This window comes from Maniola hyperantus, chromosome 4, assembly GCF_902806685.2.
Source record: "Maniola hyperantus chromosome 4, iAphHyp1.2, whole genome shotgun sequence".
Classification (NCBI taxonomy): Eukaryota; Metazoa; Arthropoda; class Insecta; order Lepidoptera; family Nymphalidae; genus Maniola; species Maniola hyperantus.
The window spans coordinates 7738755-7764389 of NC_048539.1; the positions used below are offsets into that span (position 1 = coordinate 7738755).

General features: G+C 36.2%; 1 protein-coding gene and 1 long non-coding RNA gene across 2 annotated transcripts in view; both read right to left on the reverse strand.

The window, feature by feature from the left end:
- The window catches only part of LOC117997369 (interleukin-1 receptor accessory protein-like), a 60516-nt gene that overhangs the window by 19887 nt on the left and 14994 nt on the right, over window positions 1-25635 (reverse strand). The window lies entirely within an intron of this gene.
- On the reverse strand, window positions 1134-3102 carry LOC138404792 (uncharacterized). Its single transcript, XR_011238586.1, has 2 exons — window positions 2758-3102; window positions 1134-2649 (listed from the first exon to the last, which is right to left on the reverse strand). It is a non-coding gene; the product is annotated as an uncharacterized lncRNA (long non-coding RNA).

Here is a 25635-nt window from a genome sequence, read left to right on the forward strand (position 1 = left end):
CTGTGCGTTGATAGATCAGTCAGTCAGTCAGTTAGGCAGCTTTTCCTTATATATATATATATATATATATATATAAATAAAAGAAAAATAATGTATGTCTGTTCTTCACCTATACGTTCATGCATTATTCATCCGTTCAAACTTTGTGTAATTGTTGTTTGAACTTGCAGGAAGATTTCTGACACAGCACGGCTAGCATGGGCCGAAGATAAAAATTATATCCCCCGATTTTATCCACTGCACAGGAGATAACATTAACTTCTCCACCCCTCAGAGCACGGCAACAGGGGAGAGGAGAAGTTTATCCCCGTTTGACATTTCACGGGGACTCGGGGGACTATTTATCCACCGTCTATAGCATGGGGCCAAATAAAAGAAGATAAACTGTCCTCTTTTGACATTTGAGAGGGATAATTTTATCATCGAGATTAGAGGTGGGTATAAGCTCATAGAACTTTAACTCAATTATTAAAAGATCAAAAAACATGTCTCGCGCTTTTTTTATTAGTTTGAAATAGAGAATTTAGAACGAAAATAACATGAGCACGTAATTAGTGATGGAAGTAATCCCTTTGAATTTCCCGACGCTGAGTTCCGACACTTGTTTCGGATGGACAAATATTATGTGCTGTACTTGTGCGAGCAGCTTAATGAAGCACTAAAGCCGATTAATTCGATGGATGGATTCATAAAAGTAAGTACCTAAGTACTTACCTATTACCTAAAACCATCTTGTGCAAACGAATAGGTACCTACTTAGGTAGGTAGTAGGTACCTACAAATAGGTCCTACATGCGGCTATTATCTATTTATTCTACGTCCTCACATCTATAAGACTCTTGGCAGATGGTAGTTACCAGTGAGATACAAGTCAAGGTCATGGGATGACTATTGCCCGCGACTTCATCTGTGTGGATTTAGGTTTTGAAAATCCTGTGAGAACTATTTGATTTTCCAGAATAAAAAGTAGCCGGTGTCCATCCTCGGGATGTAAGCTAACTCTGTAGGTACTAAATTTCATCTTAATCGGTTAGACTGTTGGGCTGTGAAAAGCTAGCAGACAGACAGGCAGACACACTTTCGCATTTATAATATTAGTATGGATTTTTGGAAATATAAAATAACACAATGACTCATTATAATAAAATCATTTATTTGAACAAAATAGGCAGGAGTCTAATTTAACAAAACAATTCTTAAATTAAAATACACACCTATATCATAGTTAAATACATAATGATACACAAACACAATAACACTTTACAAATTATAATGGTTCATCATAAGTGTTTTGTAAGAGTAAATATGTTAGCCTATTATACTTTATAGACCATTTCAGTATATCCTCTTACTCTTAATTTATTATTATTGAAAATCATTAATGTATAAATTGTATATTTCAGAATTCCAATGGAACAACCAAAGGACAGACTAGAAAATGTAACAAATAAAGAAATCTCACATATCTATGGATCAAACCAGACTGCTAACTGTTGCCCGACAATAAAAGGGAAAAAGGGATGGAATAATAAATACATATTTGCATTAAAATATATTTCTTTAAGTACCTATTACCTAAAACCACCTTGTGCAAACCCATCCTTATATCTACTACTACTACTAGGGTTCTGTAGGGTACCAATGGGACCCTATTACAGTCTCAGCTCTCCATCTGTCTGTCTCCTGAAACGTAACAGGTTAAAGTTGAAATTTTGTACTTATTTCTATTGCTGCTATAACAAAAAATAAGTTTCTTCAAAAAATAATTTTGCTTTAAGTACTCTTTCTGTGTGATTGAGTAACAAACACAAACTCTTAGGCATAATATTAGGAATACCAATTAAAACAATGCTTATTTGGATGTACACAAATCTCTGATGTTAACTTAACAGATCTAAAAGTAGTGCTATTATCCTTAAGAAAAGGAAGTAACAAGTTTAATGTTCAATCAAACCACACTGCCATAGAATAACTTCCTATATTCATAACTATTTACAAATTACAAAAATGTACATATCCTCTACTTACTTTTTATTTATTTATTGGCATTTATAGGAAAACCACTCGGGGCTATTGGTTTTATAAAGTACCCACTGTGTACAAAGTGGGTTAAACGACAGTCTCACCATAGTCCACCACCGACACTTCAAAGATTTCCTGCCATAAGATAAAAAACATTGGCTTGACATGCTTATAAAGAAATTAGGTTAGTTTAATAGCTCAAACCATACCAGCTTAACCAATTTTAAGTGATATTGAACTCTTCTCAGTGCAGTGTGCTGAACTGTTAGTTTTATCATCATCTCAAACAATAATGAAAATATTTTATGTTGATAAGATGTGTACCTAACTTACCTATTCCAATAGGTAGGTACCTAAAGTTATTTTGAGTTTGTTATACAAGACACACATTTAATAGAACTAAATTAATACACGCATCTCTCTGGCTGGCCCATTATGGAGTCTTCAGGTCCAATTCCTGTTGAGCATTTATGCCCAACAGTGATAATTAATATTGAACACTTATGTGCTCATATATGTGACCGACGGCACTATTGAGACATTTCCCGGTGGTCCTACATCCCGAGCTGCCTCATCATACTTGTCAGTCAGTGGCCAGTGCCCTTCTTCAAGTACATATTTCCATGTCTGCAAATAAAACAACAATTTATGCATTTCTTTGTCGCTAACAATATCAATATATTATCACTTCAATTTTGTGTACTGACTAACACAAATTGTCTTTGTGATACTTACTGTGATAGCTAGGAATTTCAACTATTCGATTATTTTTTAATTTGGATAATTCAAAAGTGGAGTTAGGTTAGGTAAACACAAACAATAACAATACTTACGAGCATAATCTTCTGTGAATGTTTTTTAAACTATTTTACGGCTCCGCCTTCTAGCTCTTTTAAAATAAAAAGCAGCCACAGACGAGTTACGAGTAACGAAAACGAGCAAAATCAAAAGCACAGATAAAAAATAATAACACTTTGACATTAACCGAGGACTAGTCTTTCCCCGCCTTATCACCGGGGATAATTATATCCAACCCTGTGCCCATGCTCGGAGAGTGGAAATAACTATCGGAGGGGATAAAATTTTTATCCTTTCCTCGGGGAGAAAATTTCCCGGCCCATGCTAGGCCTGCAGTACCATAAACGTACAATAGGTGTCGTGCGAGTCGCATTGCAACGCATACTTATACATATGTTTTTTATTGAAACGCTTTCGAGAAATAAGAAACGGTCGGCGATTCTCCACTTTCTGTAACGGTGCCACCGTTGGTTACGAAGTTAACCAGCAGAAAAATAACGCGTAAATGAGCGGATATACACGCATTACGTGGATACCTACGTAATGCGTACGATGGGAGATCCAACCACGCCATGTACACCACGAGTCTCCAACTCCTTAATTTATTTAATCCTAATCTGTATATATAAAATTCAAAGTCCTGATTGACTGAATGACTTATTTATCAACGCACAGAACCAGCCTAAAGGCTGTGTGTGCGCGACATGATATTTGGAGGGTGTGTTTTGTGTGTTTGCAACACATATGTTTGACGGTTTATTAGAAAGGCAATAATGCGAAGATGGTTTTAGACCAAAAAAACACAATGCATTTTTTTAGCGTAGTCGTAGTAGCACACGCCGGGTATCCCTATCCACTAGATCTCTTATATAATTTACTAGCTGATGCCCTGCTGATTTAGGTTTATCAAAATCCCGTAGGAATTATTTGATTTTCCGGAATAAAAAGAAGCCTGTGTGTTAATCCAGGATATAATCTATCTCTATTCCGTGCAGTAGTTTTTGTGTGAAAGGGGAATCATACACATATACATACAAACTTTCGCCCTTAGTGATATTATACAACGAGTCGAAGGCTTATTTTTGACCAGACCCGACGCAGCTTGCGATGCATGCTGCAGTTTCTGGACGCTTCATTTAACAAATATGGGAGGCTGCCAAGACTTCATTTTTAGGGTTCCGTACCTCAATAGGTAAAAAGGAACCCTTTATAGCATCACTTTGTTGTCTGTCTGTCTGTTAAAACCTAGCAGGTAACTTCCCGTTGACCTATAATCAATAAATTTGGTAGGTAGGTAGGTCTATAGCGCACATAAGAGGAAAATCCAAAAACCGGGAATTTGTGGTTACATCACGGAAAAAATTAAAATGTGTTCATGAACAAATGATTAGTATTTTCAACTTTCAAAGCAAGATTACTATACCAAGGGGGGTATCATATTATGAAAGGGATTTATCTGTATCTACATTCCAAAACAGATATTTATATTTATTTTGTACGCATATTTTTATTTATCGTACAAAATGTCAAAAAAATACCGTAGAGTACAGAACCCTCGGTGCGCGAGTCTTACTCGTACTTGGCCGTTTTTTTGTATATTTTCTTATTATGTGTTTTAGTGGAATACCAAGGGGGGTATCATATTATGAAAGGGCTTTATCTGTATCTACATTCCAAAACAGATATTTATATTTATTTTGTACGCATATTTTTATTTATCGTACAAAATGTCAAAAAAATACCGTAGAGTACAGAACCCTCGGTGCGCGAGTCTTACTCGTACTTGGCCGTTTTTTTGTATATTTTCTTATTATGTGTTTTAGTGGACAGTCCATCAATTAACACACACTTGAAAGTATCATAAGCGCCTAGCTGCCACCGACCACAAAGGCGGCACGAGTAATTAAGAAGGAGCAAAGAATGTTCAACTACATGAAGGCATTTCAATGAATAACAGAGCAAGAGAAGTAATATGGACCGTGTACGGGTAAGGGATGATTTATGCCAACACGTGGCGGGCTCGGGCCGCGCCACGTAGGTACGAGGCGTTGACGAGGCACGGATTCAAAACATCACAAACAATTCAAATATGAAGCAGTTCATGCTTCACCGTGTGGCGTCCGTGCACGGACACGGCCTCGTACTTACGTAGCGCGGCCCGCGCCCACCACGTGTTGGCATAAATCATCCCTAAGACCGTTCCTGCAGTAGCGAGTATAGTAATTTCTTACAGTTAGCGGGAGGGATGCGGTGACGACTGGAAGAGCAGAAAAACTTCTAACTACTGAGTGTAAACTGAGCAAAAACATGATACAGCCGAACGAGTAACTGAACCATACAACATGCATTTCTCTAACATTGATTCAGACATTTTATATTTCAATATTATTCAGATCAAAATGTCTGTGAGCAAGCAACGGTCATAAAGCAAGAAGGTAAAATATAAAAATATTGAAAAAGAAAAATTTATAGTTAAAATCTAATACAATTTATAATAGTAAGGAAATAAGGTATCTCGTAGTAATTATTGTAAAACCTTGTAATAAATAGCATTCGTGACTGCCTTGCCCCAAATCGTTCTTATATTTAGGTAACGTATACGTCAGATGCGTCATTTACTGTCAATTACGTATAATCAAGGATCCTATAGGTACACACAGCTGTCCTATACACAGAGCTGCAGCTAACTAATCTACACTACCTTTAATTGGGTATTTGACTACATCAAAAATAAATTATTTCTCAGTGACTATTAAAAAGAGGATCTTCAAAAATACGTAAAATCCACGTCCTTTGTTAGTTTTAAGTGTAAAAACCATTTAAAAACTAAAAAAGTACGTCATTGTGATGTGACGTCACATTCCAGTATTTCATAGAATATCGCATAAAGTGCGCGTTTTGACGTTTGATAAAAAGTTACTGATTTGACCAGTTGTCAAATACCGTATTTGGTATTGACTTTAGTTACAAATAAAAAATCAGTTTACATTAGCATTGCAACTTTGATTGAAAATTGCAATGTTGCAAAAGGTAACACTGTAAACTGACACAGAAGACAGGTATTTTCTGAATAGCTTATTTACGCGATGTGTGTATTAACATTTCCTACTAGTTTTCTTGCCAGACGGTCCTAATACGAGTGCCTTTATACAAAAAGGTAAAGGCGGGTTACATAAGCTGATTGGACGCAAACGAGAGCCGTGTTCTGCGGACGGAAGCTCGCAGGAAACGCGATGAAAAACTGCCAAGAGGAAGAGGGCACTTTGTGATTACTGCGTTGGTGTCCAGGGAATGTATTCTAGAGGTACGTAATGACACGTCCCGGAACAGACAGGTGGCTCGCGCGACTGCGTATGGGCAAGGAATGCCGCTGGGCCCCGCCTGGGAACACGACGCTCGTCAGCTCGCACTGATCGCTAATCTATAGATACATCTGTAAAACTTGATTCATGTACGTGATAACGGCTTTCATAGTTCTATTATTGTCATTTTTAAAATGATACTTTCTGGTTTGAAATAGTATCAGAAAAGTTAGGATATCCAAATAATATGAAAATAAGAAAGAAAATTGATCGAACGATCCATGAGCTTTCATAAATGCTTTTTAGGTTTTCCTTCTTTGTACTGGAAATGTTTGGGCGGACGTGGCTAGCCATAATTGTGCTGGACGCTACCGGTATTGAAACAAAGCCTTTGTATTTAAATGAGGTGAATGTAGTCGGAAACAGGAACCATTCTCCAAGCAACTTTTGGTGATAAACCTAGGATAATAAATACAGGATGTACTTCAACCTCTTTAGACAGCGAATTTTGCATTAACTCACGCCAGTCGTTTTAAAAAGACGAGTAGGTAACTCAAGTTTGAAGATAAATATCAAACAATGGACGTTTAACATTCGGTAGCCGATCGCGGTTTCTTGGCACTACGTGAAACTGCAAGTGCACAGGAATTTATTATTGCTATAAGTCACGCGACGAATGCTAAACAGGCAGCACCCGCAGTGTCGTCCGTGCGTGTTCGGTGCCCCGGCGTCGGTCGCTCGATTGTGCGAAATATAAAATATTAAATTCCGCGAATTGGCCGGAAATGGCTGCTTTATTATGCGCGGCCGGTGCGTGAAATGATCGATTTGGATGATGGGGGCTGCGGCGCCGCCGATCTTCTTCTAATTCTTTGATAACATCGTTCTTAGAGCCGGGGACATGGGTCCTTCGGTTTTATGCGGTCGTAAACTGGTTTGTTTTAAGTTTATTTATTGCAATAGATTCTGCGTGACCGAGTAGGTATAGCTCACGAAAAAATACATACTTCCATACAATTATATCCTGAAAAAAATATTTTAGTGCCTGGGGGCAGCTGAAATCTAGATCTCTTAATATCATTTGAAGGATATAAGATAATTTTGATTTTATAGATAATATTTTACTTTAACTAAATATATAAAAGGTAAAGCTGACTGACTGACTGATCTATCAACGCACAGCTGAAACTACCGGACGGATCGGGCTGTTGGGATGCAGATAGCTACTGTGACATCCATTAATAGAGGATTTTTTAAAATTCAACCCCTAAGGGGGTTGAAATCAGCTAGTTATAGGATATTTTATAACACAAAAATAATATTCAAGACATCCGGTCATAGTCGGAAGACCAATCGCATGATGGCACAGAAAAAATAAGTTAGTATGATAGTCTTTGATATTCCAGCCGCTATCTGAAGAAAGTACCCGAATTTCGAAAATTGCAGATCACGTAAACGTTATTACTTAAGAGGAGTTACATAAATTATTCCGAAGTGTACGTGCAGAGTAATGTATGGTGACCACCGCGGTGGATGGGGACGGCTACGCGTTACAGCGACCGCATAATGAAGGCACCATAAAGGCTCGATGTCAAGATGCGCGTGCGATAAGGAGCGCTTCAATAGAAATTTCGATTCACATGGCGGTTTGATGACATTATATTGAAACTAGCCGACCCACCCCGGCTTCGCTTGAGTGGGTTTTTTGAAAATCGGCGAGAGGTGGAATTTTCTAAAAATCCTGAGTCTTTTATTTTAACTAAAAGCTCAAATATCAATTTTAATGGACTTTCAAATAAACTTTCTTCGTCTATTTAACCCTTTTGGGAGTGGAAAATTCCCCAAAATCACGAAACATGCATTTATTTGTATTTGAGCTTTCGGTTAAAAATGACGTTAATAGTTAATACCAATTTTTAAAAGTGAAGGACTTTCGTACAAACTTTCATCCCCTATTCCTTAGGGGTAGAATTCCCAAAAAATCCTTTTTTAGTCAGTGCGTGCTGATGTAAATGAAACCTATTGCCAAAATTTTAAGTTTCTAACAGCTTAGGATGTGCGTTGATAGATCAGTCAGTTAGGATAAGTCTTTTTATTCTATACTTAAATAATGGAGGTACCTACTGTTAAACGATTTCAAGAACTATAATTATAATCCATACTAATATTATAAATGCGAAAGTGTATCTGTCTGTCTTTCTGTTTGCTAGCTTTTCACGGCTCAACCGTTCAAACGATTTTGACGAAAATTGGTACAGATATAGCTTGTATCCCGGGGAAGGATATAGGCTACTTTTTATCCCGGAAAATCAAGGAGTTCCCACGGGATTTAAAAAACCTAAATCCACGCGGACGAAGTCGCGGGCATCATCTAGTAGGTCCGTAAATTATAACGAATAAACAATAGTGCACTTCGTATTCGTGTCGTTGGCGCAATGCCATTCATTTAGGAAATGAGGTTGTAAAATTACTCATATACCCATCTTTGATGTTCCTACTATTTGAATGATCTTTATTTGTTCGAAGTTCAAAAACAATACTTAATAACAAGTAATGTAAGAGTAGTCTTATGTAGTTAATTTATTTATTGGTGTTATTCGAAATATATTACGGCATGCAGTCGTAAATTGCACAAGCTTGTTCACATTTTACAAATCTATCATCATCTATTTTAGATCAATGCTTTCCTTTCATCATCACGATCAACCCATCGCCGGCTCACTACGGAGCACGGGTCTCCTCTCAGAGTGACAAGGGTTTTGGCCATACGCGCTGGCCATGTGCGGATTGGTGGCTTTCCTATTCTAACCTAACCTAACCAAGCAATAGCATGTAGGAAACGGTAGATTTAAAATATAAGTATGTTATATGATTTGCATCAAAGAGGTTTTATAAGTATCGAGACACATATCTATAGAGCAGCAGACATCAGACACCAAAAACCTCATTTCCAACGTTACTATAAAAGTTGCGTCATATTAATATGATAAAGATAGCAATGTTTACATAGTAAAAGACATTATAAAACTCCAGATAGGTAGATACTCCAATTATATATTTAAAAAAGTGAAGATTTTGTACGCTTGCGTGTGTGACATACGTGTAGCGACACCAAACTACACAGATATTAAGTAAGCATCATCTACATACACTAGATACTGCCAGTATCAAGTCAGTATACACTTTGTCAATTTGCCATAAATCATTGCGAATCGGTATCGAAAGGAGTCGATCTTCATCGCGAGGTGTTTATTATAACGGCATATCGCTGAATATATAGTTTGAGAAAATATAGCGTTTCGAAATCCGATATCGAATATCAGTATATAGTTTCGATTTGATATTCAGAAAAATCGATATTACCCACTCCTAGCCGGGACATTTACCACAAGATCAAAGGCGTCAGACTACTGTGTCTCCTTATACCGTGCTACAATATTATGTTTGAGCATAGAAATTGACAAATTGCAAGAGATATTTGCTTTACACGTGATCGCGTGTATGTGTCCAGCCGTAGGGCCTATGGACGGCGGATCTTAGGAACACGCAAAGATCTTCCAGCTAATCGCTCGAAGTATCGCCAGCCTCGAGCAATTATTAGTCTTCTCGGTAGCAAACCGTACTAATGTATCGAAAGATGCTAATTGCATCGTTATTAGAGACACTTATTTGATTAGAATTTCGTTTTGGTAAGTTACGCTAACATGGATTCCTTATGAAGACTTCGGCATTTAGCTGTTGGTAAGTGGGTATGTGAAAGCTATTTTCGCAGAACACTTTAAATTAAAATATTTTACACGCTATATCGGTTCGTTTATCTATTCGTATTTTCATATTACCTAATTAGCTTAGTATGCCTGCGCCTTCGACCTATATCACCCCCTTAGGTTTGAATTTTCAAAAATCCTTTCTTAGCAGATGCCTACGTCATAATAGCTATCTACATGCCAAATTTCAGCTCGCTCCATCCAGTAGTGTGAGCTGTGTGTTGATAGATCAGTCAGTCAGTCAGTCACCTTTTCCTTTTATATATTTAGATTGAAAAATAGTAAGTACTTAGGTACATATTATGTATTCGCAAGTGGTTTTTGATTTGTTAAGGCTTACTAGTAAGAAATAAAATGTGGAGAAAATAATTTCCTTACGTGGATGGTTAAAATCAAACTGAATTTCTAGTCGCATTTTAGCGCTAAAAATGTAAAAGGCAATGCATATTGTTGCAGTATAGATTTCAGTGCAATTTATAATTTTAAAGTGTTTTAGTAGTCGCTATTATTATTATTTTGTCTCGTCTTTTGTATTTTGCTTCTATGCACTTTTTTCACTTCTCTCTTGTTTCGCACTTTACTTTTTCATTTTGCATTTTTCGAAAATACGATTAGTGATAGACGTTACTCTAACTTTTCAGATTTACATGTGTTTCAGACAGGAAAATCTGTCAGTTCTCAAAAATGTGTGCAAAGTCTGCCAATACGCACTTGGCCAGCGTGGTAGAATACTGCCCAAACTCTTCTTATTCTGAGGTGATATCATAGCTCAGTAGTGGGAGGGTGATAAGTTGTTGTTAATGATGATTAGGTATGATATAAGGAAAGTGTCCCATTCTCTGTAACAGAATATGTCAAAAACAGTCGTAATGGGCTGCCGATGTACAGAGCAACTGTGAATCAACCACACCCATAATTTAAATGTCAAAAAAATATTGCAGTTGAGCTAAAACGGTTGTTACTTTACTCGGAAACATTAACCACTGTTATGTCTTTGCAATTCCTTGACTCGTGGTAATTAAATTATTATTGGTAATTGTCACTATATCACAAAAGTTTACCAGGTTCTGCTTATTGCCTTGTCAAAGCAACTTACAAGGACACGAAAGGCAGGTGTCAGAGTCTAAGAGCTGAGAATTGAGACATTCATGTGCCTATAACAATGCAGTGATGATAAGGATGACTCTGTCAAAAGCAAGCCTTAAAACTTTATAGGCTACGACTTACGAGGTGTAGAGGATACTAAAAAATAATAAACTAGCCTTTTATTCCCGAACTTAACCTAATTAATACACAGTAGTCCTTAATAATTGTAAATAATAATTTGTACATTATAACTAAGTAGGTATATTTAAGGTAGGACTTAAGAATTTTTGTTTCTAAATAATGTATAATTCGGTGTGCCTGGTGGCATAGGCCTCCTCCAACTTTCGGCATTGTCCAAATTAATCAGACATCAATACTCACATTGATGTAGGACGAATCTAACTCACTAAAAACCTAGCAATGTGTAGTAATTACAACGTAGTAATACCGAGGTTACTGCTTATAAATGAAACAAAGACGCTGAATGAAGCAAGTCTTCATAAAATTCCAGATTAGGAAAGTAAATTGTTATGAACCAATTACTATGTAAACAATTCTGCGAACACCTCAGAGGTCTAGAGCAAAGTTCGATATTTATTTAAGAGGTGGGCATACGTGACCACAAGAGGGGAGTGTCGCCCCGCTGAGATGCTGGCCGAATGTTAATTTTCACGATGAAGCCATTCGCCGGACGTGCACGGACAACTAAACGGACTCGCGCTACATTTCTCGAAACCCATACGATACGTGTGCAATGCCTATTGTTGCATGAATTATTATGCGATATTCCAGAATTAGTATTTCAGATATCGTGTTCGGCTTCGGAGAGTTCGCAATTGATGAGTTCATGTGTAGGCAGACAGCAGCGGGAGTTTCCAATAGTGCATAAAGCAGTATATCTGACAACGCTGAATACAAATAAATCTATCAGCTCTATTGAAGTTGCAAGATTTAGACATGTAAGTATAAAGGCCATGAGACACTAGATTAGAATACCTACCCCGTGCCTGAGATGGAATGTTTAAAAAATAAACCATAATTAAGGTAGGTTCATCTTTTTTTCTGGATCATTATATCTGGATTTTGGAATCAACATTCTAATAGCTAACTCCACAATATTGTTCCTCCTTCACCGTACTAATACAGAGACAAACCGTGAGCGTTGGCATTCTTATGTGCTCGACATCCAATCTACTCGCACGAAAAGTTTTTGCTCAACGTTTCTGATACGAACCGCTAACCGAAAATGGATCGCTCTTCCGGCGTCCATGTTTCCTGCCACATAAGTTAAGTACCTACAAGGCAAGAGTGAATAGATGTGATTCACTCTTGCCTTGAAGGTACTTAACCTTACCTTACCTCGAGGCAAGCGCGCTCCAACTTCGACCTCATCATTGCTTTCCTCAAGCGCTAGGTTAGCGCTCCAGTAATAATAGTAATAAAAAAAAAACTAGCCAAGTGCGAGTCAGGCTCCCGCAACGAGGGTTCCGTACTACAGTCGAACTTTTTCGACATTTTGCACGATAAATCAAAAACTTAGATGCATAAAAATAAATAAAAATCTGTTTAAGAATGTCCAGGTGAAGAACTTTCAACTGATACCCCACTTGATATAGTTATCTTATATACTTCAAAATTGAAAATACTAATTATTAGTTCATGACCACAATTTTTCTTTTTTGTGTGATGTAACCACAAATTCGCGGTTTTCAGATTTTTCCCCGAATGTCTGCTATAAGACCTACCTACCTGCCAAATTTCATGATTCTAGGTCAGACAGACAGACAGACAACCGTTCCGATTTTCCTTTTGAGGTACGGAACCCTAAAAACAAACAGATAAATGGTAGGTAGCATGGATAAGGAATATGGATAATTACATAGATATCTAAGTTAAATAATATACAAGCTGTGGTTTAGATATAACATGGCACTGTGATGGCACCATATAGTCTACTGATAAAAATATGCGGCAGACGTCAGTCATCAAATTAATATCTAATTACGTGTCGCGATACCTTATACGAGAATTCCTGATAATGTAGGTATAAGATGACATGCGTGATTCCATTCATGGTTGTTTCGAGCGGTGTCCAGTTTCCCATACATTCCTCGCAGTCAGTCGCCGAGCACGGTGGTCCGCCCAAGATACCAGTACAGATTTATGACATTGCAGTATTTGCATCTATATTATGTTTAATGAATGCTTTGTGTTGGTTTGCAATTGTTTTTTTGTGGGTACTTTGAAGTTGGTGTTTTGAAGATTTCATCATGTTTGAGACTTACACTTTATATAAATCCGAACGTGTGTCTGTTCACGTAACGGCGGGCTGCGTACATAATACATATCGTATACTTATAGTACGCGACAGGTCGAGATGGCAATCGGGGCACGAGGCGGGGGGACGCCCGCACACCTGCACGTCACCCGCGCTCGTCCGCACCGGGTTAGCGCGGGGGCTGTGCAGGTGTGCGGGGCGTTTCCTCCCCGATGGCCATCTCGACCTGTCGACCCTCGACCTATAGGTAGATACTACACGTTGTGCTATGTATATGGATTTGAATTAATCTTCTTTCTGGTTCCTTTTTCGGTTCCTTGTATATCTTGGACTTCAGCGATTTAACGCCTGCTTCTATCCAACATTCCTCATTTTACCTTTAACTTTCTAATACGTATTCCATGATAAGATGCCGTTAAATGTTTCTCTAAATAGTAAGTACAGTAACCGCAAAACAAGTAGACCAATCTGAATACGAGGCCTATGACTGCGCCATTGCACAAAAACATGCCAGACTTGTGATTTTCTTCGTTTATGACCTGCGCAAACTACCATGTTGCAACTTCAGAAAGGATTAATTGTTTTGCGCGCATTTTATGTCACCTGATAATATCTTGTAGAGTACGTGCTCTATTTAGCTAGTAACACCTGCAAAACTTAGGTAACTATTCTCAGTAAGTAGTATTAGCATTGTATTGAATAAAGATAAAATGCTCTATATATGATCACTAGTTTATTAGAAGAGTGGTCCTAGATGAGCAGTTACTATGTCAACATTGTGGCTAATTCCGTTGTACACAATCTCTAAACTAAACTAAAATGATACGTCTAAATCTATAGCTATCCCTTTCACAATGTTGCTTGCAGAAAAGGATAGACTAAATTTAGACCTGTTAATTTAGTTTAGGTTTAGAAATTGTGTACAAGAGAATTGGCCCCATTGCCTTGTTTGTAAAGTGAGGTACACCAACGACTACAATAGGGGCACCACACCACACTGCTGTCCTGATCCTAATTTAATACGTAGGTACCTACTAGGTACACCAAAAACGGTGAAAACTTTGTGGTTAAGATAATCGGGGATTCGATCCAGGCACGTACCTCTCTATTTGGAATTATGCATGATTTAAACCAATTAAGTAAATACTTGCTCTTTAATTGTGAAGGAACCTGCATGCCTGAAAAATCTCCATAATGTTCTTAAAGGCATGTATTATAGTCTGGCGAGTCACTAATTGGGCAGCGTGGTGCACTATGGTCTATTTTATTCTGATAGGTTGATGATGAAACCACTATCTCCTCAAAATTACTTACGGTCTACACATACATAATAACATACACATTATGTAATACATATTAAATTATGTACATACTTATCTACCTTTGAAAAAAGTTGCACAAACGCAGTTCAACTAATATCTGAAAAGTCGCGTTTTTACAAATATAAAACATGTAATACATATAAAGCGCAGTTATCGTCTTTAGACTTGCAGCTTTTAGCAAGTCTCGCCTCATCTAGGGGTCGATAAAATGATGTAAAGGATCAATAGCAAAACATTAAATTCGTCTCGGATTACATAATGTTGTCATACGCATCCTACACAAGAGTCTGGAAGCGAAAGGTAATCGTGTGAACCGGTGGAGGCTGCACAGAGCATCCGATCTCAGCTAACTGACATTTCCGTTTGAAATCATTGCCTCTCATTAACTTTCGTAACGCATCGTATTTACTTTGGGTCAACAATACGAAGGTTTTGTTTGAGTATTTGTTTAAGGAAAGAAGTATGGTTTACTAATTACGAAATCTACTCAATATCGTCTAGCTAAAAAAAATGTCCTCAAGAATAGTAACTAAAGATTTTTTTAATGTAAACATATTCCTAACTAGCTGGTCCACCCTGGCTTTACTGAGCTCAATTTTTTAAACTTTGTGTAGTGGTAGTTTTTATAGCAACGATAACCCAAACTTAACTGATTGACAAAACTTTAAGAAATACTATTTTGGAACTTTTGTTGGGTTCCATATTTATCGATAGAAAGCTTCCTCCGGTTAAACTTAAATCAAAAATTATATTTAATTTTATCAGTTACCTAGTGAGAATGATAGGTCAAGTGAGTATTTGTTCCGAGTATAATAAAAAAGTGTTACTTCGCAACCATACTGCACCGATCAGATAACACATTTTTAATTATGGTCATCGATTTTATAAAAATAAAAAATCAGCTGATGAAAATAAACACCTTTCAACTGTGTCTGCAAAATATAGGTCCCATTAAAACATTAAAATATACCTACGGTAAGCCTCGCATCGCTATTCACAAACCTCTCTCTCTCACGTAAAATGTTCTGAGATCTCATAATATAGAGCGTAGAAGTAATATATAAGTCAATGAGCGAAGTCTAAATAATTATTCTCATAGTAACTATTATTGAAACGTTGAATTGTCTAATTAACAGCCATTATTCCGTAAGATTTTTTTTATATTTGTTATTAGTGAACTGTGACTGAAAATTCTTTCATACATCAATCAATCAACCAATCAGCCTGTTTGCGTCCACTGCTGGACATATGCCTTCCCTAGAGAACGCCACCACACATACATACATATGAACTATAATTTAGAATTTTTGTGAAATCCTTTTCAGCGGATTTTTACAAATTTTGATATTTTTAGATCTATATAACAATACATTAAATCATTAGTGTGGCAAACTTGTATGTTCCTTGGCAGGTAGATGGACATGTTTGTGATCTAATTCGTAAGATATTCAGAAGGTGTCTCGGAATTCAAATAGATACAAGCCTCGGGTGATAATATTTGATTGGCCGCCATGAATGGAAGTAATACTGCGATTTGTATGTGGGTGCACGAAGGTTCGGTGCATCATAGACTCCAAAATTAGCAACGCTGAAAGTTACCTCGTAAACGGAATAGTAACTACTTATACGACAATTGTGAGTTTGAATGGATAAACTGACGCCGTAGTAACTAAGTATACATTTTACAAAATCACTAAATAAATTTAGATCTAATATAGACCGTAAATAAATTTAGATTTCGTAATCAGATAGATTTAGAAGTCACGAAATCTCAGTAACTATACACCAAATAAAATACAAACCAGGTGGATTCCTTAGGTACAAGATGTAAACATCCGCTGAAAAGGATTTCAAGAAAATTCTAAATTTTAGTTCCTGGGGAAAAAGTTCAACGAGAACGAAATCGCAGACATTTCACCAATTTTGTTCACACAGACAGGTGTACTATGTTTATATAAGTATAGATATTTTACCACCAACCTTGTGTTTGAAAAATGAAAGCAATAGCTGGAAATTTGTTATTGCTGAGTGCTGACTCAATTCACCAGAACGCGTGAAATACGATTCAGACTCGAATGACATTCAAAATTCAACAGATAAAACAACTATGTACTTAAATACTGAAAATATTTTTCCTAAATGTTAATTGTGATATTTTTATTAAAGTTTTTACCATAGATAGTCTTTCGAAGAAAGTTCATGTAGATTTTTTTAAGATAAGTCTTTTTAAGATTACTGCCGCATTTCATCGCCCAATTTTTCTGCAAAATTCTGCAACATACGGAAACTGTACGAACTCGACGGTGCGTGCTTGTTTCTAGAGTATACGTGCGTATATCGGAGTATATGTCCGAAATTCTACCGGAAAAATCACGCGGTGAAATTTTGCAGTGGGAGCTTATCTAAAGCGGAACGATAAAAACCGTTAAAAAAATGACGAACCGTAACATGAACACTCATTTCTATACTTGACAAAAATTGGACCGTTTTTACCTATAGGTACCTCCATCGGAACAAAAATAACGCTTTTATAATTGAGTGTCCTTCCACACACCAATCCACCTTTTGTCCCGCTTCAACAACTTGAATTTATGGACAAAAAATATTAAATGTTTGTTAGATATTATAAATAAATGCAGGTACCTATTATAAAATAATGTACACAGTTGTAGGTAGATTCTAAATATTGACTTGACAGTGTTAATTTATCTATATTTTGTGAGTGTAGGAATGGATTGATGTGAAGGTAGGCTATAGAACGAATGTTGCCTGCATTCGCTTCGTTTATTTTGAGTTATAATAGTTAGTCTTACGACACACCGATTTATTCCTATACCAACATCCAAAGTGGTAACAGTGATTAATAAAACTATGAGAAATTCATCGTTATTCTTTCTGAAGATAGAATCCTACCTCAATATTCAAGAATCTCCTCGGCAATCTATTATCAGAAGTGGTACGAAGCAATCTAAATGCTCACAATAATTCGGCAAACAAAGACGACGACACGAAGAAACGACGAGTGACTCATCCTATAGTGAACCGCTGCTGCTACATCAGAATAATTATTATTGAGCGACGTTGTATCTGCGACCGGACGAGTTGAAACTTGTACTGAAGGAAGGCGAAATAATGGAACGATCAAGAAGTTCTGCGACCTGACGAGTTGAAATTTGTACTGAAGGCGAAAGAAGAGATATAGTACGGTCAAGAGGTTCTGCGACTGGACGAGATATACCCTAACTACCTTCGGTAAAGGCGAGTGATGGCGCGGCGGGCGCTGAACCGGAACCGGCACCGCCACCGCCGCGCCGCGCGTCGCGACCGTTCTGCGCCGCCGCAACCGCGCTGCGCCGCCGCGATTGTGCGGGCACCAGGCTGCCTTCCTGGAGCGACTATAGATGCGGCACCATACGGCCGCCGCCGTTTGAGCTGGCGAGGGTCCGAGCATCAAGTAGGTACAGGTATCGCACGAAGATACATCAGGTCGGTAATAAAACATTTTTTTTGGGTAAATTATAGGGACTGCGCAATTATTGCAATCTTTTATAAAGCCTGGTTAAATCATTAATGTAAATGTAGGTAAATAATTAATAATTATGCAATTGACTTGGGATATCAAAGAAAAACGACAGCCCATGAAGCTCATTATTATTGCATACTGGTAGGAAACTTGTAGCTATAATACAAAAGAAAAAGAGGGTATCAGGATTCAGGATACATATTACATACGTAATTACCAAGAATGGCAGGTAGGCACCTACTTTAACGTTAAAAGTCCGATATCAATATTTTCGTAATCGTAAACTTTTAATTGATTTTGTTTCATCTTATTTCGCAATGATATTAGCTATTATGAGTAGGTAGGTACAAGCTAAGAAAGGGAAGTCGGTTCGCCATATTGTGTCGTTGTAGCAAACAATATGATCATATTAGGAAGGGTTAAAAAAAAAAGTACTTAGTTACCAACATATAAATATTTACACGAGAATTATAATTGATCTCAAATGAAAATGAACACGAATTTGGCTTAATTTTCGGGATTGCAATTTGTTTGCTATCTAATTACTCATGGATAGATGCAAAGTCAAGGTCAAAGTGTTTGTGTTTACTTAGTGTAATTAATTTAGGCGTGAAGACTAATAGGTACTCGTGCTTTAAGTTTCTATATAACCTTAAATAATGTCAGTTCTTATACAATATTAAATGATAATTTAATAAGAACGAGGAAAAAAAAAATGTTTTGTTTGCAAAATAGGTACCTACTTATTCCTTGCTAATCACGAAACTATGTTGTTAATCGATGCTTTGGGTGCATTTCACCCACTTATTATTTACTTACGCCATTCGTCCGTAGTTTGTGGTCTATAGTCACCATTTAACCCAATGTTGGTATGTAATTTAACCTGTAATATAACCATAAACCAAAACAGAAATAAAATAATCTTTATTATTTTTAGTAAGAATTTGTTGTAAGTAGTGAATTTTCTGCTAGTGACATTGTCGATGAGTTACTTTTAGACACGAATTTTGTAAGAATAAAATCGATAAAAGAATTGCTTGAAGAAAAGAAATGAATAGTTATAGTTTAGCGCGAATGCGTAGGTATTCCTCTGATTTAAAAAGGAATCTTATGCATTACAACAATTAACCATAAATAGATAATTATTGAGGGATTAATTGACCCTGCTCAGTAGTAGGCTGGTAATGGGGTGATCATGATGGTGATGATGAGTTAATTGATGAAGTAGTTTAAATAAATAAATAAAAATGCGAATAACCTCGGAATATTACAAACAAGCTGTAGTCAATTATCGGGTTTAGTATTTAATTAATCTGGGCAGCGCCTCTTTGCACATTACTAATGGTCTAAGTCGTCAAGAAAAAAAAAAAGTTTGCCCTCTATAGGAGGCGTGGCTGACGTGGTCATTCCGATTTAAACTACATACTTACTTACTCGTACCTTCTCTTTATGCATTGATTGGGTTGAAGCAAATATTACCGCATACTTAATTGACTATCCGCATGTGCACGTATCCTATATTTCAATTTCATAATGGTAACATTTTACAGAACTACCTGATTTAATTATTACATCAACTCTGATAAGTCATTTAATAGTTTGTCATGCAATTAAATGCCTGTAATACCTACTCTTCAATATTGATGTAGGTAGTTTTAATAGCGGAAATGTTAGATCATACCTATGTCAGGTAAAGGCTTATAGGTTATTAGTGAAGTGATTTACTTAATTAAAATGAAATGTAAATAGCCAAGAGTATTGTATATAGAAGGGTGTACTATCAGAACAGTAGTAGTAAAGTATTGAAGTAGAAAAAAAAAAACGCGGTTTGTGAACATTGAATATGGCTGGAATTAAAGATTATGATGAGGGTCAAACTCGAACAAACTTTTATATTAGGTATACTTACGAGTAATTATTAAAAGAAACCAGTTGCAATTAAATATCAAGATTAGTGTCGTTTCTTGGATACCGACACTAACTTTTGGGTTTGAAATTTCCACTAAATGGGGGCAGGTTACTTGAAACAATTTATTGAGGACTTTTCTGCAATAGCTAGGCTATTGTCTGGTGCTCGGTTACGGTAAAGTGACAGCTATTGGTGACTATCACAATCACCTCTGATCGACTGATACTCGCACACTATTGGCTACAATGCATTGTTGCAACAAGAATGACATAAATTCAGCCAATCACAACAATTGCGATTGTAATAGTGATTGATACAGGTTTTCGGACGATTCTACAAACAACAAGAGGGTGGCATTATTTAAATATTAAAAGAAAAGAAAAAAAAAAAATCCAACGCTGATTTTTGTACAATATTATCCGGGGGTTTTCATAATGGATTTTCCAAAATTAGTCTCCTAATTCATATTTGAAACAAATTCCATAATTTAAAATAGAATAGTCATTACAAATGAAAAATGGCTTGAAAACTCTTGATGTGGTCTGGTTGCTTGATTAAAAGTCGATTTAGAATTATTAACGAACTCATCTTTTGATCAATAAAAATAATGTCTGATTTCAACGTCTACTGCTGATCCCAACATTTGACACATCTGTTCTGTGCCCGAAGGCTCTCAATACATGAAATAGTCAATATAAATAGAATTTAGTTCTAAAAAAAAAACGGTTATACCGAAATGAGATCTCTATAAAAGTTTAAAGACTGAAAGAGAAACTTTTGCCGAATAACACAACGGATTCTCTTAGAGAAACTAGCATTTTAGATAAATTATTAGTACGATATCTCTAGTATTTATGGCTCTAATATTGCTAAGGCCCAATTTCACCAAGGGTGGCTTTGTCCGAGAATAACTATGTCAAGAATAAAATTAACCGCTACATTTGCTGTTGGATGACTTATAATGCGTTTCACCAATTTATACCTACCTATCTTAAATTAGTTATTCTTTGAAATAGAGTTTTGTTAGCTGTCCATGGCATGATTGAAATGATACGAAATGAAATAAAATGAAATGATTTATTTTTCCAAATGTGAGTAACGAAATAAATGATGGTACCCTCATGGATGGTACCACTCTTTCACATTTTGCCATTTATGTTTACGCGTGCAAAATATGTAGTTAGACTTTTGCTTACAAAAAAAAATTTGGAATGACCAGAACGATTGAATAAGTCAAATAATTAGTGAATATCAAAAACTGAGAGTACTCCGATTCTCCGATTACTTATACCTCATTTATACCTACATTAGTTTGAAGTATAAATAGGTATTTGTCAATGTCGATTGAAATTGATCGTCTTATAGCTTGCCTTGCGTTACCATGGTGACGTTTTTGATGTCATTTTGATTTTAACCAATAAATAAGCCAGATATCCATCAGATATCCCTTTTCATTATTCTTAGGTATTTAGTGAGAAGAAAAATTGGTTATTTGAGAGTAACTTACGACTTTATCCTGGGTATAAATAAAATTGATTTCATGATGAGGAAATGGGCTACTTCTGATCAGAGTAAAATATTCAAACAATTGGCATGTTGATCATGGATCACAATCTTGAGTAATCAGAGTGATTCTTAGATGATGAGACAGGCTCGATGAAAGATTGAACTGATTTGTAAGCTTATTAAGACTACTATGATTATTTTAATGTAAGTAAGATTATGATACTATAATATTATGATGATATGATTTTTTTTGTAATAGTATTTGATGTTATATAAGATTAAATGATTACTTTGATTTCATTACCACAAATATGATACATTATTATTATGATGTTTTGATATTTTGTGTAATAGTACTTGACGAATGATCGAACGATTACTTTGATTTCAGTACAACAATTATGATACTATATTATGATGCTTAGATATTGTTGTGTAATAGTATTTGATTTGATGAATGATAAAACTATTACTTTAATTTTAGTACTACGATGATGATACCATACTATGATGATTAGATTTTGTTGTGTAATAGTATTTGATGAATGATTAAACAATTAATTTGATTTTAGTAATACGATTATGATACTATATAATGATGTTTAGATATTATTGTGTAATAGTATTTGATGAGTGGATAAACAATTAGTTTGATTTTAGTAGTAGGTACGATTATCATACTTTGTTATGATGTTTTGATATTAATTATATGTAGTGATATTTGAAGTTATATTATTGAATGATTACATACTTTGATTTTAGTTTTACAATTATGATACTTATTATGTGTTTTGATATTTTTGTGTCTTGTTTTTAATGAATAGTACTTATTTGATCTGATACTCATGATAAAACGGGTGATGCTATTATTGTTTTTTTTGATGTGTTAACAACAGTCGTTACAATATCTGGAAGTCGTACACGGTCGTGAAGTCTTGTAGCACGATGAGCTCTTGACTTGACGGCGAGGGGTCCGGTGCAGATGGGTAGTGGAGTCGCGTTACATCTGGAAGTCGTACACGGCCGTGAAGTCTGGTAGCACGATGAGTTCTTGACTTGACGGTGAGGGGTCCGGTGCAGATGAGTAGTGGAGTCGTTACATCTGGAAGTCGTACACGGCCGTGATGTCTGGTAGCACGATGAGTTCTTGACTTAACGGTGAGGGGTCCGGTGCAGATGCGATTAATTGGATTGGAAAGCGAGGGTGGCCCAAAGTGGGTAAAGTCCTCGATGCAATCCAGATTATGTTTCAGAAGCTGTACACGAATTTACTTTAATTTTATTTATTTAGTTTTGTGGAAACAAACAGTTATAGTACATGGATAGTTAGTACATAAGATATAAAACACGTAAACCTAAATATTCCAATGAAAAAAATTAATACTTATTACAAAATTATGTCTACTACTAAATTTGGATGTATTTGGATTATAATGTACATATTGCTGAAATTTTGTGATATTGTTAGGTATAGGTATAATATTATGAAAATAGGTAAAAACTGTTTTGTATAATAAGTTTGAGGACAAACTTAATGTAGTCAGAATGCCCGAATGTTAGATATTATAAATAAATGCAGGTACCTATTATAAAATAATGTACACAGTTGTAGGTAGATTCTAAATATTGACTTGACAGTGTTAATTTATCTATATTTTGTGAGTGTAGGAATGGATTGATGTGAAGGTAGGCTATAGAACGAATGTTGCCTGCATTCGCTTCGTTTATTTTGAGTTATAATAGTTAGTCTTACGACACACCGATTTATTCCTATACCAACATCCAAAGTGGTAACAGTGATTAATAAAACTATGAGAAATTCATCGTTATTCTTTCTGAAGATAGAATCCTACCTCAATATTCAAGAATCTCCTCGGCAATCTATTATGTTTATTGTATTCGAGTTCAAATATAATAAAAAAGAATAGTAAGCTGCTAAAGATGAAAGATACGGGAGATAAGGGGCTAGGGTGCTATTGAGAAAGCTGCAACTGTTTATGTCAACCGTATTATACCCACTATATGTACCATCCACTCACTGACTGACTGACTAATCATGAAATTTCAAGACTTACAAACTTGAAATTTGGAAGGTAGGTTCTTTCCAGGACGTAGGTGTCAGCTAACCCCCCAACGGTTTAATCGGTTTTACCGATCACCTTGTGGATTACTTATAAAGTTGCAATAATAAATTACTAAATAAAAATCTACTGTGACATCGTTGATACATTTTTTAAGAAAAACCCAATCAATGAATTTGTAAAACAATCTGTTATGTGACCCTTCTGTAACACAAGCGGGCAGTGGCCGCTTGTAAAGGAGGCTTTAAAAAATAATAGGTCCTACAAATCGAGCCGTTTTAACATGTCAGGACAAGCTCTTGTTTTTTTGTGTGTGCGAGGAGTCGAGGACACAGTGGGACGCCTATTGGATGTTTTGTATATTTTATGGCCACTTCATTAGGTGCATTGAATTTGAAACGACCACTTGAAACACCTTTATTGACACATCAGAGATTAGCGCGAACGCGAAATGTTACTGATAAAATACCTTTGTTTTATTTACAGTTTTCACCTCTATGGCACTGCGATATGGAAAATTGATGGAAAATAGACTCATAAATAAGAGGAATTTGGATTAGACTCTTGATTTCTAAATTGGTTGGTAGCCGTTCCGTCGGATGAATAGTTTTGTCATTAGATACCTACCTACCTACCTAAAGAAGTTTAAAAACTGGAAAATGTGTCAAAAAACTAAAAAGACAGAATGAAATAGATAGATAGGGAATTAAAAGTTTTGCTTAAAATTATTAGTAAAAACATAACAAAAGTGTGAATAATGACAACGATGTTCAAGGTGCAATGATAGAGGAGGAAGGCACGCGGGAGGTACTCACTGAGTACATAGGTGTAAAGCTGGCTGAGAGGCCGATGCAGTCCGCTAGGCGAGTGAGGGGATATGAGGGTAGAGCGGGAGGGGGACGCGGCGCTCAACAAAGAGCCTTCCCGGAACCGCCACAATACAGGTTTGCGGCGACGTGCGATACCTTCGCAGATACGAGCGACCGGCCAGGTTCTCATCGAGCCCTTTTGTCAACCAAATAACGACACAACGGTACTACTGCTACACCAGTCACCACAAACGAGTTTTGTACTTATTGGAAATTTAGTAAACCAATTCGCTCGTTGATCGTAAGTACCTACTTAAATATAAAAAGAAAAACCCATATTGATAGATTAGAAAATTGATAAGTCAACGCAAAAAGTGTTTTGAATACTAACATGTTCGAACGTGGAACGTGATGGCATCATCGACTGAATTCGACAAAGCTTTATTCAAATTAAAAGTCAAGGGTTACAGAAAAAGAGTGGATACAATACAGTACAGTACAATACAGTCACTTGAGTAAAATATTATTTTCAAATTACGTTATCAATATCAAATGTGTAATAATAAGGTATAAAACGATTAGACATTAAAAAATTGTCAACGCAAGATGTTGATGAATAGAAGTGAACTAAAGTCCTCCAGTTCTTTAAAAAATCCCATAAAAGGAGAAGAAAAAAAAATTTCTTGGTGGAAAATAGTATAGAACTAAGCCCTCCTTCACATAAACTCCTATAAAGGAAAAAATAGAAGCACGAAAATTCACGTAACTAATAGGAAATTGTGATAGGTACTGTACTTAGTTCAAGGAACCCGTAAACTTTACGATCAGTTTAGCTTTACGTAAATTACTTATACATATAAAGCTACGTCGAACTTTAATTATAACTATCATTAATGATATAAAAAAATTTGAACTTTCTGGGATTGATATTACACATATTAGGTATGTATTTTAATCAATATGCGTCAGGAAAGTAAAAGTGGGGTAATAAAATGAATTCCAGGGTTGAGCGGCAATCGGCATTAGCAACTCGTTCAGAGGCGACGCGGAGCGGCTGCGGTGTTAGATTTATGAGGACTGTGCTTCATCGCTCACTGTATTTTGAATGTGATGTTTATTACCTCCTGATGCATGTGTAGGTATGCGTATTTAGGTACGTACGTTGAAATGCCTATTGCTAATCGATTTTATAATTTTACTAGCTCATTCCCGCGACATCGTCCGTGTGGACA